At 44.0% G+C, this 17596-nt stretch overlaps 1 protein-coding gene across 1 annotated transcript in view; it reads left to right on the top strand.

Moving 5' to 3' along the window:
- Positions 1–4096: 4096 nt before the first annotated feature.
- The window catches only part of lrfn5a (leucine rich repeat and fibronectin type III domain containing 5a), a 145353-nt gene continuing 131853 nt past the window's right edge, over positions 4097–17596 (top strand). Inside the window, exon 1 of the mRNA XM_085256798.1 lies at positions 4097–5072. The gene's annotated coding sequence lies outside the window, so the exon portion shown is untranslated. The remainder of the gene's footprint in view (positions 5073–17596) is intronic.

Raw genomic sequence — 17596 nt, 5'->3', positions numbered from 1 at the left:
TTAGCATTCATTTGATTATACTCATAAAGTTAACCTAACCACAACAAAGTGACACTTCGGGATCTATGCCATCACTGCATAGATTATCATGAATTTTAAAAATGCCGTAGTAGATGAGTCTGATTAGGTTTCAAATGGTTAATCGATTTTAACATATGTTAAGAGCTAATCAATAAACTGATTGGCAGCAGCAGTAGCCTGAAGGTTAGACTTTGTCCATTTATTGTCACGGCCAGTCAGTTTGTGGCACTGAGGTCATACATGTAACGGTAAACATTCAGCTCTATTAAGCTGACATTCTGTGGGGATGTAAAGTAGTTAGTGTAGCTGACATCAGCAGTTCTTAAGTGCTATTTGAGTCATAACAGGAAAATGACCTTATTTAATTCCTCAGATATGACTTCCGTCCAACAGGACATTCCAATTCAGCATTTTTTAATAGACTACAGCAGTGTTCACTCATAACAGCTTTACAACTCTTTAACAAGTAAATCACATAGAAAAAGATACATTTGCACAACATTTTGGGTTATCGCTCATTCACCATGCAAATTTAGCATGGCCAATAGAGACTAAGTAGACAAATTATTATGGAACATGCCAGGTTAAATGAAAACTCATTAGCCTTCAAGGCACCTAACCCAGCAACCCTGTTGATGATTTGGAAAGACTAGCCCACTGATTAATTAAACATTAATGATTACAAAATGAGAGAATCCATTAGTCAGTAATGACATCTTGACTGTATGGCAAAGCTACACAGAAAACTGAAAGTGCTCACTGCTTTTTATTTATTTTTTTATTATTTCCTTTCTGCTCCAGCAATCCTAACCATAGACCACCCAGTCTCTGATTCCATGGACCACCACCATTTCTTATCAGTGTCCTGCAGAAAAGCCATATCTTAAATTTTGGCTTTTGTGGAATGGAGAGCTGATAAGACCCCATACATCTGAGCGGATCCCCTGTGAACCACTGAATCTGATATCCCTGCAACCTAGCCTTAACAGCTTTAATATATTTAAGGTATGTGACGCTTTGCAGTCTGGATCATGTTCTCAGACTACATATCCACTTGTCTCAGAACATCATGTCGACTGTGAAGTGGGTACATAAAAATCAGAGAAGATCCACTTCAAACTGTATAAATTCTCTAATCTCTGTCAGCAGCTTCACCTCTCCCCTCCATGTCCTTATTTTCTCAGTGTTCTGCTTATCAACCCAGAGAGGGGTCACTTGATTACTCACTTCTTTCTTTTCTTTAAGCCACAACCATCTGTCACATAGAGACATAGGAACAAGGAGAAAGTGAGTTGAATGACAACATGACAGGTGATGCATATTTGAGCCAGAACAGATTGACGACCACCGTCAAGACTAACTGGCACGGGAGAGGGAGGCATAGACAAGAAAAATAATTTTGATAAAGAGGAGAAAAATATATGTTCGTGCGCTCCACACATGGAATAAAAATGTTTCAAATAAGAACTTCCACGCACCTGTTCTGAGCATTGTAAAATACCACAGGGTTATCGGTGAGTATTCCGGAAGTATAGTCGTTATATTTCAGAATAAAAGCGCAACAATTTCATACACAACGTATTCTGGTACTCTGGTCATCAGCGTTAACGTTGTTGAATATTATGGTTAGAAACTAACAATCACACCTACCAGGCTCTCTTTTGCTCTCTCTTAAATTGATAGCATTTTGTTTAAATACAAGTTAAAATTAATTTACCATATTAAACAGATTATTTTAGTTTAATTGACTTAATGCGTTTGTTAATTGGCCCACGTTGGCTAAAGATAACCCTCAGTTCTCTGCATTGCATAGTCTGCAGTCCCCTTAAAGCAGGGTGGGCAATGAATTTTCCCAAGGGTAACATTTGAAAATGGGACAGAACTCAGTTCTGTTCAGTATCTATTTATGTCTTTATAAGCTTGTTGGCGCAGTTCTCCACAACAGCCTGGTTTATTGTGTAAACCAGGGGTGTCCAAACAACTTACTCCGGCCCGCGGTCCATTTTTAATTGGCCCACAAGTAATTTTATAAATAGAATAGAATATGGCCCGCACTTCAACTTTTACTAGAGTATTGCACTTCTTAGTTTTAACACCAGGGGAAACTACTGTTGATCAAGGCAGTTGCTCCACCAAAAAGGACAATCACAGAAGAAATGTACCCCAAGTTACTAAACATGGCAGAACCAAAGAAGCGAAAGGTAGAAAGTGAATGCAGAAAATTTCAGACACGGTGGGAGAGTGAATATTTCTTCAAAGAATTCAAGGGGAAGTGTGTCTGTTTGATCTGCACTGAAACTGTGGCAGTTATGAAAGACTATAATGTACGACCTCATTATGAAACCAAACATCAGGCCTATGCATCCTACACTGGTGCTGAGCGAGAGCAGAAATTAAAGCAAATGGTAGCTCTCCTGCGGGGTCAGCAACAGTATTTTTTTCGTGCTCAAATTGTCCAGGAAAAGGCTCCAATAGCCAGCTATGAGGTCGCCCAACTCATCGCAAGACATGGCAAGCCTGTTTCAGATGGAGACCTCATAAAACACGGCCTCGTTAAAGTCACCGAAATAATGTGCCCGGAAAAAGTGCAGGACTTCAACAACGTCAGCGTGTCCAGAGATACAGTTGTGCGACGCACTGAAGACTTGTCAGCCAACATTAAACTGCAACTGTCTGATGAAGCTGTGCTTTTGATTTTTACTCCATCGCATGCGATGAGAGCACCAATGCCACGGACACCGCACAGCTGCTAATTCTTTTGCGGGGAGTGGACGAGAGCATGAGCGCTTTAGGTGAGTAAAAAATATATTCCACAGTACCCGTGTGTTAATGTGCAGGTACACATGCTTCAAATATCAAAAATGCGCATCAATTCTGTCACTACCCTGCTTTTGCGCACAACTTTCTTATATGCACAGCGCACGCACACGTAGTCAGCTGTTCTCATCTGATGCAGATTTGCTCCTTGATCAAGTAACATTTGTCCGGATTTTTGGCACGAGTGGCATACGATCAGCACCGCAGCTGGATGGCCCGATTTACATACCCAGCACAGCTGATACTCACCAGAATAATTTACTAAAATTATATACACTCCTGTTATTAAGTCCAGTTCAGTCTGTTAATGTTGATAACCGTTTCAAACGAACGTTAATAGGTGTGTTGCTAAGCCTAATAACTTAAATAACAAGCTTGAAATGTACCCGTCCCATTTTCCCCTTTATTGTTTTTTCTCTGTGCTGTAAATCTTCTAAGAAGAAATCTGAGGCTGCTGTTCTGAGAATGAGCTACCAAAGCTTTTTCTGGATAAATCAATAAATTTCTATTTCCATTTATGGAAAGCTGTGATGAAGGCAGTTTTGTCTTTAATTATATTCAACAATATAACATATTCGATCACTTTTAAGTGATTTTTCTAACTTTAATACACTAAAGTTAAGGTTATATACCTAATTTCTAGTAAGTGACCCGGCCCCTCCTATATTTTTATGTATGTGGCCCTCAGTGAAAAAAGTTTTAACACCCCTGGTGTAAACCCTTGGGAAGATTCATTAAGTGATTGGTAGCAGAATTCATGTTTACATAGGAACATCGTGGAAGCAAAGGGATCCTCTATGGGCAGACAATGACAATCAGACACTTAAGGGCAGCCTCAGACATTTTTATATGACTACTTTATCAAGAGCGGATGTAAATTAAACTTCACATTCATGGTATGGAGGGTGCCTGGGGTGGGGGGTGGGGATTCTATTACCATTCAAAAGTGAAGACTTTTAGGAATTTGGGAAATTTTGGAATGCATTTTGAATGACATGCAGACTTGCATGGGCGGATAGATTCCTCAAATGGTATTCCAGCCATCTGCCACTGTAACACCAGTGGTGCAATTTTATAAATGTTCCTATATCCAGTCACACTGTCAGATTCTGTCCTTATCCTAAAAACCAGTTCCATGTGGTTAAAAAAGTACTTGAAAAGCGCCACTCGCTGCTTTTATTTTGAAATCTGTATGAGGAAGCGATGTTCTCCTCTCAGATGAAACATGGCACTTGTCGGACCTGACACGCTCCGGGGATTAACGGTAACAGAGCAGCGACCTGCGAAGAGGATCGCGAAGCAGGTTAAGCTTTCAGTGAGCGAGTAACCGGGCGGCAGCTTGGCCGGGACGTTACTGCTCTTTTTATTCTGCTTCATTTTCTGCCCTTTTATACATTTTCCTCTTCTCTTTAACTCCTGACTGCAGCAGAGACCCACAGAGTTGAGAGAGGGTGAGCGACGGGAAGAGAGACTCAGAGACAGAAAGAGAGAGAGAGCGAGAGAGAGAGGACAGCAAGAAAGAGAACGGGAGGGAGTGGGTGAAAAAGAAAATCCCAAATTCGATATTAAAAGCTTGTCGAACAAGCCAGGAAATGTACTGGTTTGGATTTTAAGTGCTTAATAACCAACAAACTCTCCCTAACCCGCGGAATTTTTCTGGATTAATTTGAGTTTTCCACCCCTTTTTTCCTACCTGGGATATTTTCTGCCTTGCAGCGGAATTCTCCCTGTTTCACCTGCCCTAGGTGAAAGAGGGAGGAGAAGGAGCGGAAGAACAGGCGAGAAATAGAAGACAAAAAGAAGGAAGACAGAGAAGAGGAATGAGACGGGCGGAGGGCTGAGAGAATCACTCCAGTTTTCTCTCGGATCGGATTCTTCCCTTACCAAGCGGATGGAGGGATGAAACCGGGAGAGAAGAAGACGGGGGAGAGTGTGAAAGAGAGAGGAGCGAGAACAAGAGGAGGATGTAGTCGTCGGGCGCTGTGAGAATGCAAAACGGACGCACCCCTCCGGAAGATCGGATTGAACTATAAACCTAAACGGAATTTACAGACAACCAAAGGATATTACGCACATTTACTTCGATATATACGTATATGGGGCATATTTTCGTATTTGGAGCATATTTGTGTGGAATTACAACTATAATTGCCACTATCTTCGCAATAATGGGATTTGGAGAAATAATTGCGCGCTGACAGCCGGTGAACGAAGAAAACCTATCCTTGAAAGAGGTAAAGTTTAAACTCTTTTATTTCTTGTTTAACGCACAAAATGAAGGCTCGGCTTTCTCTTGCCCTCTCTATCTATCCACCTATGCCTCCAACTCTTCCTTCTCTGTGCCTGGGTCTGCTGGAGCCGGGGAATGGTCGTCTGTTGAGGGGTAAAAGAGTTATTTCTAGACTCCCGTGCGCTGACATTTAGTCTGGATGCTGATATGCTGCGGGAAGGAGGCAGAGGGGGTGTAGTTTGATAGCATTGGGTAGGTGGCTGGAGGGCACAGAGAAGGGGCTAGTGCATTAAAGAAAACCACCACTGAGAACATTGCAAGGTCAAAATTAAACCTGGCGTAAGTTACAAAGGCTCTGTGTGAGTCTGTGGAGGTAAAGCCTACATTTTGAGCAGCTCTCTCCGTGTGTGTGTGTGTGTGTGTGTGTGTGCACGCGGGCGTTCGAGCCCGCGAGCTCAACCAGAAAGAATGAACAACTTGAGCGTGCGCGCAACGTGCGTCTCCAGCGAGAAGAAAACCCACTAAAATGTCCATGCAGCGGTTATTAAAGCGCGCAGGTATCTGCACTTCAGCACGCCTTTTTGTGCAGTACGCGCCACACCTTTACCTGATACCTGAAAATAAATAAAATTAAATCATGCATCAGTGTTTGTGCGCGTGCGTAAAGCAATTAAACCCACACACAATGTAACTAGAACACAACGATTTAGCTTTAGTATCCACCGTCTGTCAGTTTCAAATAATGACAGGGATGTTTTGTGTATGTTTGCGTGCGCTGGCACGCGTGAGACAGCGAAAGGGGGGGGGGCGCTACCGCTGAATAGCATAGGCCAGTATAGTTTGTGTGCACAACATAAAAAGTACAATATCTAAATAACAAGAAATTGTATCCATTTATTGATTAATTTCAAGGTTTCTTGCATTTTCAACCCATTGCGCTGATCTTGACTCTGCATCAGAGCAGATTCTGTGCTGGCCCATCAAAAACTGCTCGGCTGCTGTAAATGTGGCATCCACAAAGATATAAAGTCTACAGGGTGATAGTAGATATGCTTACACAACAGAAGCAAACTGCCAAAACCACAAGCCTTACACATATTTGCTCAGCTCTGGAGTGTGGTCCACTGGCGCTCCATGTAAACATGGTCATCCATGCCTGCAGTTCAAAAACCATCAGTTAAGTTTAATGTTTGTTTTACGTATCATTTTTGACAGTGTGTAGCTGGAAGGTTGAATATCCCTCCAGCCCACAGGAAGTATTTGTATAAAGAAATGAAAGCAGTTTTGAGCTGGCATTGTGCTCCATCCCTTGGCTGAGACTCATTCCTGCATTATAATGTATGAAACACAGAAAAAACACACACAAAATGGCTGCAATGAAAGTGGCTCTAATAATAAAATAACGTTTATGATGGGATATGCTGTTGTTTGTTGCTGTCATTCCAAAAAAAAAAAAATCCTGTCCACAGATGTCCTTTCAGGGGGTTCATTTAAAGCAGAATGAAAATTATTCACTGTCATAGAAAATTTTACTAATCTAACCAAATTTGTTCCCATGTCATCATTACCCTGTCTGTGGGGTTTCTTCTTTTGTCTTTCCCACGGTTCTGCATTTTGCTGGATTGGAGTTTCGTCAGTTTGTACTAGTACAGTACAGTAGCTTGCATTGATTGATCAAGGCAATAAATTTATGCACACGAGCCACTCGTGCTGGTGCTAATGGCCCGTGGATATGGAGGCATTATGCAAATGCATCCCCTGCTCTAGAAAAAGAGTGTGGGTGAATGAGCGAGGAGAGAAACTGGTGATTTTTGGTCCATTTTAGCTGTGTTTAGCCTCCTCTTTATGCCTGAAAGGAGTGGTTTACCATGCCATTAGGTTTTGGATAAATGACACTGCATGTGTGTTACAAACTGAGTTTTCATTTTGAAAGACTTGGAATGAGTTTCTATTAAAGCTACTTCAGAATAGTTGCTGAGGTTTGATTTACCTGGGTTACATCAGTGTAAAATTTATAGCATTTGATGAGCATCTGATGGGCTTGTAAGGCTTGGTTTATGCTTTTGTGTGTGGTGATGTCTATGAAATTTCTCTCAGGCGTAGGTGTGATTCAGAAGCATTATTCTTTACCTTGCATTACCACAACCCCAAAGCGAGGTGGTGAGGCTGTTATTTATTCTTTATTAAGGCCATCTTTTTTCCCTCTGTTTATCTGTCTCCAACTTTTTCCCTCTCTCTTTCCTCTCTCTGTTTAGCTATCTGACAGAGGGCTGCAGGATCCTGCAGAGTGGGTGGTGGAGCTCTAATTCAATTTATTCTACTGCTCAGAGACAGACAGAGAGAGCAGGGGAGATAGTGAGAGAAAGAGGGAGAGGGATGGAGACCACAGATGTTAGGGAACATTTCCTATTAGCAGAGGAGAGGGAGGCCTTATAGGGAGCTGGCCTGACGATGTGACATCTGGAATGCTTCTGCAGCTGTCTGAAATTATGTGTGCATGAGTGTGTGGTCATTATCGAGTGAAACAACATGTCCTTAAAATGCCATCAGAGTCTGGAGGACCAAACAAAAAAAAAAAACCCTATTCTTCTGTCTGTTGTTCACTAAACTATCAGCTGAGGCACGCATGAGTGACAGCTCAGAGCTGTCAGACAAAGTGACCGGTGACATTCACTGAGCTCGTTTCTTCCAGTAAAAAACAAGCAGCTGAGATCCTGTTATCTTACAGTATGTTGTCAAAAATACTGCGTGGAAAATAATCTATTAAATGACTTTTCTGTCATAAACCACAGAAGTAAGTAAACCCCCAGTCAAGACTTTTTATTAGATCTTAAAGTAGCTCTTAAAAAGCCAGTATGACTGTGTCAGAGTCACTGTTTCCTAACTGGTTGAGATGTTTCTCATTATGTAATTAGAGCTATTCTTTCTGATTGGTATTGGAGTCTCACGTGGCATTTGTTTGCATTAATCTTCGCTGATAATACCTTATCGCTGAAGTGTGTCTGTCTTATTGCCCCTTAATATGCCCCATAATTAAGCATTTTTCTCAGAGACTGTCGGTGTTCTCTTTATTTTAGTAGAACATGTCAAGTTTAATTAGGTGCATTCAGCTATGTATCTGCAATCAGCAATGATGTGCCTCACGATTTGATTTGGGTCCTCATTTCTTGTGTATATGCTTCCATTAAGTGAATTATTATGGAAAGCGGCTGATATACAAATAACACAGCAGCTGGAGGAAGCCAGAGGGAGTGTGGGTTGGAACTGTGCCTCCCATATCATATATTTCCATGTTTTTTTTGTTTTGTTTTGTTTTTTTATCTCACCAAAATATTGTTGTTTTTTTTCACTCTGACATTAACCACAAATTTGCCTACAATGCATCAATCGTTTGTTTGAAGAATATTATACATAATTCCTGAATGTTAACCCAATTCAGTGGTTTCTGTTTGAGTTTAGAAATTTAGCATTTCAGATCTTAACTACAAAATTCACTGCTCCATTTGCTTAGAAACAAAAGCAAATCCATAAATAATAACTATATAGAATTTACCAGTTAACTAGTTAGCTACTAAGTTACTTAATTAATAGTCTTTCTCTGTAAGGCAGGATTAGTCTTTGGCTGATTGGTAGCTCTAGTTAAGATCCTGATTGAAACTCATTACAAGGTCTGTAATTATTGTTGAATAGATTTGTATAGATTTGTAAAGTTATCTCATCAGCTTCTTAAGTGCAGCTTCAACACACAGTCTTTGTTTGTAGTAGATATGTACTATTTTTCTTCTCATATGGTCTCTTTCTTTCTTACGTAAGTTACATAATGTTCACACCCACATTAGCCACCCCACCCCTCCCCATGCTACCTTTTTCCACACACCTGCTGCTTCACAATCACCTGTGATGTGTCTGACACTGCATCCTGCTTTAGGAAGCCGGTGGGGAGGGTGTTTGGGTGTACGTTTGGCTGTGCGTGTATGATGGTGTGAGCATGAAGACTGTGTGACATGACAGATGTGAGGCATGTTGGGCAATAATGAGCTGTGTGCAGCACAGATAACTGAATGTGACACAATACAGATTTCTGGCTCAGTGCCTACAGCACTGTTACCGTGTCTGTGTGTGTATCTGTCAGTCTACTACTGTGAATGACACATATGCATTAGGTACAGGCTGATTAAGTAGACATTCACATTAACCTATGGGCCAGATTTGTTAAGTGGGAAGCATTGGAAAAATGTGATTCCACTCACATGGGAATGCAAAGTTGTGATCTACTTAAAATGTGCTAATTTATAAGCAAGTAATGTAATAGCCAGCATTCAACCAAGACCAGGGGGCAGCTAAAGAAGAATTGATTTGTTTTTGAATTTAAATGTAAACTGTTAAAAATTGCTTGAGGTTGTGTGTTAAGTGTTTGTGCTCTTTTGGTAAATCTGTCTGCTCCAGAGGAACTCAGGACTTAGCCATAGGAGGGCGTCAATTACAGTACAATCAGATTCTGACCCATCCATTTATTAATCCAATTACTGTTATTGTAAATCTGTGAATCACATTCATGTACTTGGGTGATGAGGGCGATGATTTAGTGAAGAGCTGCAGAACAAAAGTAAAGTTTTGCCACTTTGCTCACAGCTTCAAGCCATCCATATGTGCTGATTATGCATCTATCCAGCAATTGTTCCCCATCTTTGAAAACACCAGCAAGTGCAAAAACAAGACTTGTTTTTAAAAAAAGATTCAACACAGTAAATACTGAGCCATGAATTTAGTAAATCACGCTTGTGAGATTCATTTAAACGCTCTTCTTCTAAAATTTTGTATACTGAAAGCACAATTCGTTATTTCTCGTTGAATGCATATGTAATAAATCCTACAATTAAAAGCTTTAAACGATTAGCTACCAAGGAGGAGCACCATTAATTCATTCTTGTAGGCTTAAATATTACCAGGCTGTTACACATTAACATTAACACGCTGTAAACATTAAACAGACAAATTTGAAATCACGCAGGAAAAATTGATTAATAACAAACCCCTAATGTTTTATTTCCCAACGTGCTGATCACCTTTAATCAGCTTACAATCTCTTGAGTCTGTCATTTCTGGTTGAACGACCAATCCCCCAGCTCCAGGCTTCTGCTGACACCTATCAAAGATATGTCTCTGCAATTTAAAACTGTGAAAACCAAAATTCCAAAAGCATTTCTGTCTGGAGAAATGTGTGTGTCTTCACTAAGTGGGCATTTTTAAATCTTCATTTTAAATGACTTTCTGCTTCCTAAGTTAAAGAGCATCCTTTGTGGTCCTGTGATGATTAGATATTGTGAGCCCTAAGCTCTTACTCCTGAACTAAGTTTACCCTTGTGGATTCTGTTACTGAGTATTTTCAAAATTAGAAACTGCATTTTCAGCATTTTGCCTCCATCAACCTGATGTACATGACAAAGTTAGTGATAAAGTTCATTATCCGGAGTAAATGCATCTAATTATGTAAACTAATAGAGTACATAAATTAAATAACCAGCACATGCAATCTCATTTTCAGTAATTTGAATACAGTGAAAGAATTGCCAAGTTGCAGCACAAGCATTTTAGCATATGCATAACTGTTTTTACTGTCAACACAAGACTAATTACAAATATTGCAGAACTGTTTTTATCAGGACACTTCAGCAGACATGCACTCCATCTGTGAAACTGGACCACATGCTGCAAAACACTGCATTAGCTTAACACAGTCCTATGCACAGTCCTATGGTATAGTAGCTTTCTGAACCAGTCCCAATAGTGAAGTGTGTGGAACATTTTATAAATCAGGATGCTTTGTAGCATTTTCCTTTCAAAATATTATGAAATTTCTTCTCCAGACATTGACGAGAGGATAAGACTGAGACACAGATATTTGATAACATCTTCTGACCTATAGCACCTTGGAAGTAATTTTTAATGTCAGTTCAGTAAGATATTACCTGGACTTAATGATTTCCCATGGAGCATAAGCCATTTCCAACCTCACCATCCTCTGCCTACAGAACGGCTGACAGAATTGAGTTTGTGCAACTCTAGATGGCTGTGAGTCCTCAGCCTCCGATAACAAAGCATTGAGACAATGTGTGCATGGTTTGTTTTGCTAATCCTGTTTTACAAATTTGTATTTGTATGTTCTCCCCAACTGTCATGTCTTGTGTACCATGCAGGAGTGTCACTTCAGTGTCTTACATAAAAAAAAAACTTCTTGTATGAAAAGTTTCTTTCATGACAGTACTGTCATGTTTCGGCCGTGTGGCAGGCAGAATGAGGACCCAAATTGCAAACTCACAGACACGGGGGATAAACTCAAAATGCAGCTTTATTGCTGATAAGTGATAAACAATAACGATGATACAAAAGCAATACAAAACTACACTAAACTGGGAAAAGCTAAAGTAACATATACCGGAAGACACGGGGAGAACCACACACGGCATGAGGGAGAACGCGACGCCGAACAGAGGAAGACGCAGACAGAAATACACAGAGGGTTAACGAGGAAAGTGGGAACACACGGGGAACACAGGTGACACAGATAACCATAACGAGACAGGGCGGGGTGAACATAACGCTGACGGGTACAGGCACAGAGGTTCAGACAGGAGGAGAGAGAGCACGGGGAGAACGCAGACATAACGGGCTGGGGAAAACATAGAATAAAGCACAAAGAGAGACGAGGGCTCATAAATACACAGAGGGGCACACAGGGGGTAAGAGTCACGAAGGGAAAACACATAAGGAACAACGTAACAGATCAACCCAGGAAGCATGGCCTAAATAAAGAACAAAATACAAAAATACATGAAAACTAAGAATACTGGGCCACACATGGCCCAGGACCATGACACCACCCCCCCCTAAAGGGCTGGCTCCCGACAGCCCAAACCCGAGAAACAAAAACAGAAAACAACCCACCCAGGGCGGGAGGCGGGGGACCAGGACGGAGGGACCAGAACGGGAAACAAAACAAACAACAGAAAACACAGGAGCACATGACCGTAGTCAAAATAAAGTTCAGGGGGCCGACCCAGAGCCCACAGGCACAAGAGTTCACGGGTCACACGGTCGGGGGGCCGACCAGGCGGGTGGCACAGGTGGCAGAGCTGGTCCGGAGGCCGGCCGTGCGGAAGGCAGCGGCGGCGGTGAAGGAGACGACGGAGCAGTTCAGGGGGCCGGCCGCGCGGAAGGCAGCGGCGGCGGCGGAGGAGACGACGGAGCAGTTCAGGGGGCCGGCCGCGCGGAAGGCAGCGGCGGCGGCGAAGGAGACGACGGAGCAGTTCAGGGGGCCGGCCGCGCGGAAGGCAGCGGCGGCTCTCCAGCGTCAGGCGTGCTGGCCATGGCCCGGTGGGCACAGGACCAGACGAAGCACAGGCTGAAGCTGCGGCAGACGAGGCACAGGCCGAAGCCGCGGCAGACGAGGCACAGGCCGGAGCCGCGGCAGACGAGGCTGAAGACTCGGAGGCCGGACCAGGCGAGGCTGAAGACTCGGAGGCCGGACCAGGCGAGGCTGAAGGCTCTGAGGCCGGACCAGGCGAGGCTGAAGGCTCTGAGGCTGGGCCTGACGAAGGCTCTGAGGCTGCAGCTGACGAAGGCTCTGAGGCTGCAGCTGACGAAGGCTCTGAGGCTGCAGCTGACGAAGGCTCTGAGGCTGCAGCTGACGAAGGCTCTGAGGCTGCAGCTGACGAAGCACAGGCTGGACCAGGCGTAGCAGAAGGTGGCTGGATGGGCTCCTCGGACCCTCCAGCGGAGACAGGAGGCTGAACGGGCCCCTCGGACCCTCCAGCTGACGAGGCATGAGGCTGGACGGGCCCCTCGGACCCTCCAGCTGACGTGGCAATAGGCCGGCTGCGTTCACATGACATCTTATAGGTATCGGTCCAGAAACAAACAGGTGTGAGATGTCTCGAGGCAGAGACCAGCCCAGTCACTGCAAGACTCATGTTAGTTGACATAATAGGTTCAAAAACAGAAAGCCCTGTGTCTACATTCCGCCCTTCAGACTCAATCAATGACATAACGTTATGGCACAGGTAAGCAGGGTCAGCCACAGGGAAAACAAGGATTACTATATTACCCACAAAAACATGACTTAAACCTCCAGGGGGAAGTCCCTGGGTGAACATGAGATATTCAGATATGGATCTGGGTGATGAGAATTGACCAGTCTGGTAGCGGTAAGTGGTACATTGACTTGGGACCACGCTAGAGGTGGACTGTAACTCAAGGGTGTTATGTAGAGTGTATGGTGAAATGGGTACGGATAATGCTGTGCTAGCAACCATAGCCGAGACGGGTGACATTTCCGGCTGTGTGCTGGTGTTAACATTAACCTTGGGACTCAAAACCCTGCCCGATAATGTGCTCACAGAAACCTCGGAGAACTGTGTCAAAGTAACTCCGTGAGGGGACGCTACATGGTCATTAATAGTGGAATTGTATCCCCTGGTCTCAGACTCAATCCTCTGAGTAGAGGCGGCAGGGATGGAGGTAAACAGTCCAAAAACACCCTGCTCACGACTGTGGGGAAAACAGAATTTAGGTGGGGACATTTTGCAGTTCGTGTTACCCTGATTAGAATCCCTGTTGTCACCTTTAAGTCCCAACATGAGGTCATGACCAGCATTCTTATTTTTAAGTTCATTGGACACAGGAGCAGCAGGCAAAACATGATCACACCTCGTCTCACCCTCCGTTCTTATATGCTCTGCGACATGACCCTCCTCTAAAAAGTCCTCACTCGCTGTGAAAGCACAAGTGTCTACTTTAAGCACCTCGTAGGTGAGCAGAGCAGACTCAGGAAGGGAGGCGTTAGCCACAGGCAACTCAGCTTTAGATGGAACCCCAGGCGAAGCAACGGACAACGGAGGAAATTCCTCCCCCCCTCTTGTCACACAATTAGCTTTCAGGTCTGTGGAGGTCTCCCTCCCTCTAAGTATTATACCAGAGGTCCCTGCCAAATCACTAGGTCTGTCTACGGGTGTCTTCGGGGCAAAATCTCTGGGCGGCGGCCCGGTTAGCGCTGTATTACTCAGTTCACAGTTAGCACTGGCTGTCTCTGAAATAATGTCATAGTTTTCGCTGCAAGAAAAACACGGAACAGGGGATTCCCCGGTCGGCTCAGAGGCTGGACCGGTGGCGGTGACGAGAACACAGGCTGAGGTTCTCCAGTGCTGGGATTTACAGTCTGTGTGGGTCTTACTCCCTGTTCATGGAAGCCAGACGAACTGACCACATCAGTCACAGTACTGGAGTCCGCCGCCTCCACACTATGTGTCTCCTTTAATGGTGACCCTTGGATCTGTAAACTTGAATCTAGTTCCTCTTCTACGGCTTCAACGAAGGCTGGTGATGGGAGAGTGCGTTCACTCACCTCCGGTTGTCGCGCAGCGCGACGGGGACGCGAACGCCGTTTCTGCTTGACTGCAGCTCCCGATGAACCAGACAACGGCGCTTCATGCGCGCCGGGCGGCGTCGCAGAGGCTGGTGAACTGGGTGCTGATGGAGCGGTAGATGAGAGTTCCTGGAAGCTCAGGGGACCCCCGAGAGCCAGGCGGGTTCCCCGGAAGATCTCCTCATAGTCAGGAGCTAGCCACGGCTTCCACCGGAGCTCTTCATCCAGTTGATCGCATGCTGCACGCTGCCGCTCCTCCAGGTCGAAATCCATGACCTCCCCCGCATCCTCGTGTGGCTCGTTGGAGGGCGAAACATGCCGTAGCGCTGGGCGACGGCGACGCGAACGCCGCTTCCTCTTTGAGGTGGTCGTGGATGAAACTTCGATTTCTGTGGCGACCGGCTCCTCGTCTTCTGACCACATCCGTGCCAGATAGGAAGCGGAAGACGGGTAGGTCGGTCGAGGCGGTGAGGGTGAACGACTGAGCTGCGACAGCGAAGTGGAAACCGGCGAGTAGAGGGACGGCGCCAGCGTAGAGGAGTGTGGTGCCGTGGCGAACCTCAGCGTGCCGACTTGTATGCTCACAGCAGGCGGAGGGGAGGCTGCGCGGCCACGGGGCTGTGGTGACGCAGTCCGCACACCGGACCGCTGATGCTGCCGAGGGCAGGCTGGGAGGATGGTGCGGAGGAAGTCCGAGATCAGAGGGGGTAGCGCCTCCCATAACCAGGGAAAAACCGTGACGCTTGTCCCCAACGAGGAAAGTAACTCCTCCCTCTCCTCCTCACTAGAGCTTCGGCTCCACTGGTAGCATAACGACTCCACCGCTTGTATTACGTCTCTGCCAGGAGTCGCTGGGTCCATATCGTGGTCGCGTTCTTCTGTCATGTTTCGGCCGTGTGGCAGGCAGAATGAGGACCCAAATTGCAAACTCACAGACACGGGGGATAAACTCAAAATGCAGCTTTATTGCTGATAAGTGATAAACAATAACGATGATACAAAAGCAATACAAAACTACACTAAACTGGGAAAAGCTAAAGTAACATATACCGGAAGACACGGGGAGAACCACACACGGCATGAGGGAGAACGCGACGCCGAACAGAGGAAGACGCAGACAGAAATACACAGAGGGTTAACGAGGAAAGTGGGAACACACGGGGAACACAGGTGACACAGATAACCATAACGAGACAGGGCGGGGTGAACATAACGCTGACGGGTACAGGCACAGAGGTTCAGACAGGAGGAGAGAGAGCACGGGGAGAACGCAGACATAACGGGCTGGGGAAAACATAGAATAAAGCACAAAGAGAGACGAGGGCTCATAAATACACAGAGGGGCACACAGGGGGTAAGAGTCACGAAGGGAAAACACATAAGGAACAACGTAACAGATCAACCCAGGAAGCATGGCCTAAATAAAGAACAAAATACAAAAATACATGAAAACTAAGAATACTGGGCCACACATGGCCCAGGACCATGACAAGTACCACTTTTTTCACAATAGAATACACATCAGAAACACAGAAAATGGTGATGCTATATTTTGTTTAATTAGAAGCGTGTGTAGTTCCCCAGCAGACTGTGTTTTTTTTTTTTAAGTTATCCAAAAACACACTTACCTGAAAAAAGTATACACTGGCTTGATATAGAATTATGAAACGAGTAGCCAAAAGGTGAACAAACAACACCAAACACTTGGCATTTAAACAGGGACCACAATCCATTGCCAAAGACAACATTTGAGAGCACTTACTCACACTGTGTTGAAAGAATAGTGTTTAAAGTGGTTAATTACTCCACAGCCTCATCCCCCTTTCTGTGTAAATGCTTTCATCAAGGTGGATTCCTAAATATCAGCTTTTGCAGTATACAATACTGCATTGCTGGCCTAACTTTAGGTGTATTTTTTTTTAAACTTGTTGGAAAAGTCTCTGCTAGGCCATTCCCCTAAAAGAGTGCTTTCACAGTTACCTTATCAAGTAAGATGGAAGTTAAAACCACTATGAATATTCCTCCCTTTTCACAAAGCTGGTTGTGAAAGTTGGAGATTTCAGAAAATGAATAAAATGCTATATGCTGTATTGGACCTTGAAGATCAGATATATGCTATATTTCCACTGGTTTACATAGACCGATCAGGCATAATGCTATGGCTACCTACCTAATTGTGTGGATGCCTTAATAGGCATCCACACTATTGAGATCCTGTTTCTCTTTCTTCTTTATTATTATTCCGGGTGTTTCCGTACACTTTTTGCCGTGGATCTACTTCCACAATTTTTGTGCTATTTTCACCGTTCAAACTCTAAACTGTTCTGCCCTTTCTGCTAATGCCGGCTATGACTTTTGGTGTTTATTACTATTATACTTTTTAAAATATTACACTTTTTTCCTTTAATTTGTCCCATTGAAATGAATGGGAAACTTCCACAATTCTGCTAAAACTTTCTTGTCTTTGAAACTTAACTACTGCCTCATACTTTCACCTAGAAACTCCATTCAAACTTTAAAATGTTCTCAAATGATTTGGCTATTCCTGTATGATTCAGCTTTTTCAGATCTTCTACCGTTTTAATCTTATCCCTCTTTGAGTTTTCAGTTGCAAAATTGTGATTTTTCAGAAAATACATGCGTTGCTATGGTTGCTATGCAATTAACTCAGAGGGGACAGTGAAACTGTTTGAATTTTCTCTTCATGTCCAAACAACTTCTTGCTACTCGCTCAATTTCCACTCAAGCCCCACAAATTATACATCAAAACGTAGGTATTTTTGCTGGCTTTCAGAAAATGTCACTATCATTGTTGTGGGACTCATAGATATTTTGCAAATCTCCTCAGAGTAACACAAAGTCAGAAAACTCTCCATATAAACTCAATGGAGAGTTTGTTCAAAATCACCGCTGGATTTCTCTAATGAGAGGCATTTTCAAATTGTCATATCTCCTTAACGAAGCAAAGTTAAGACATGAGGCTTGTCCCCGTATATGTTCAGACACTCCTGACACTCACAATTCAAGAATTTCTTTCTCACCTATTACCGTTCTGAAATGAGTTGGACTTGTTTTGAGGGTAGGAAATTTGTCCCTCGCTCAGATTT

Source organism: Mchenga conophoros, linkage group LG19 (assembly GCF_057382185.1).
Source record: "Mchenga conophoros isolate Kocher_MC1m ecotype Shallow Benthic linkage group LG19, M_conophoros_male_GT1.1, whole genome shotgun sequence".
Lineage (NCBI taxonomy): Eukaryota > Metazoa > Chordata > Actinopteri > Cichliformes > Cichlidae > Mchenga > Mchenga conophoros.
This window is presented reverse-complemented; position numbering and strand designations above follow the sequence as displayed.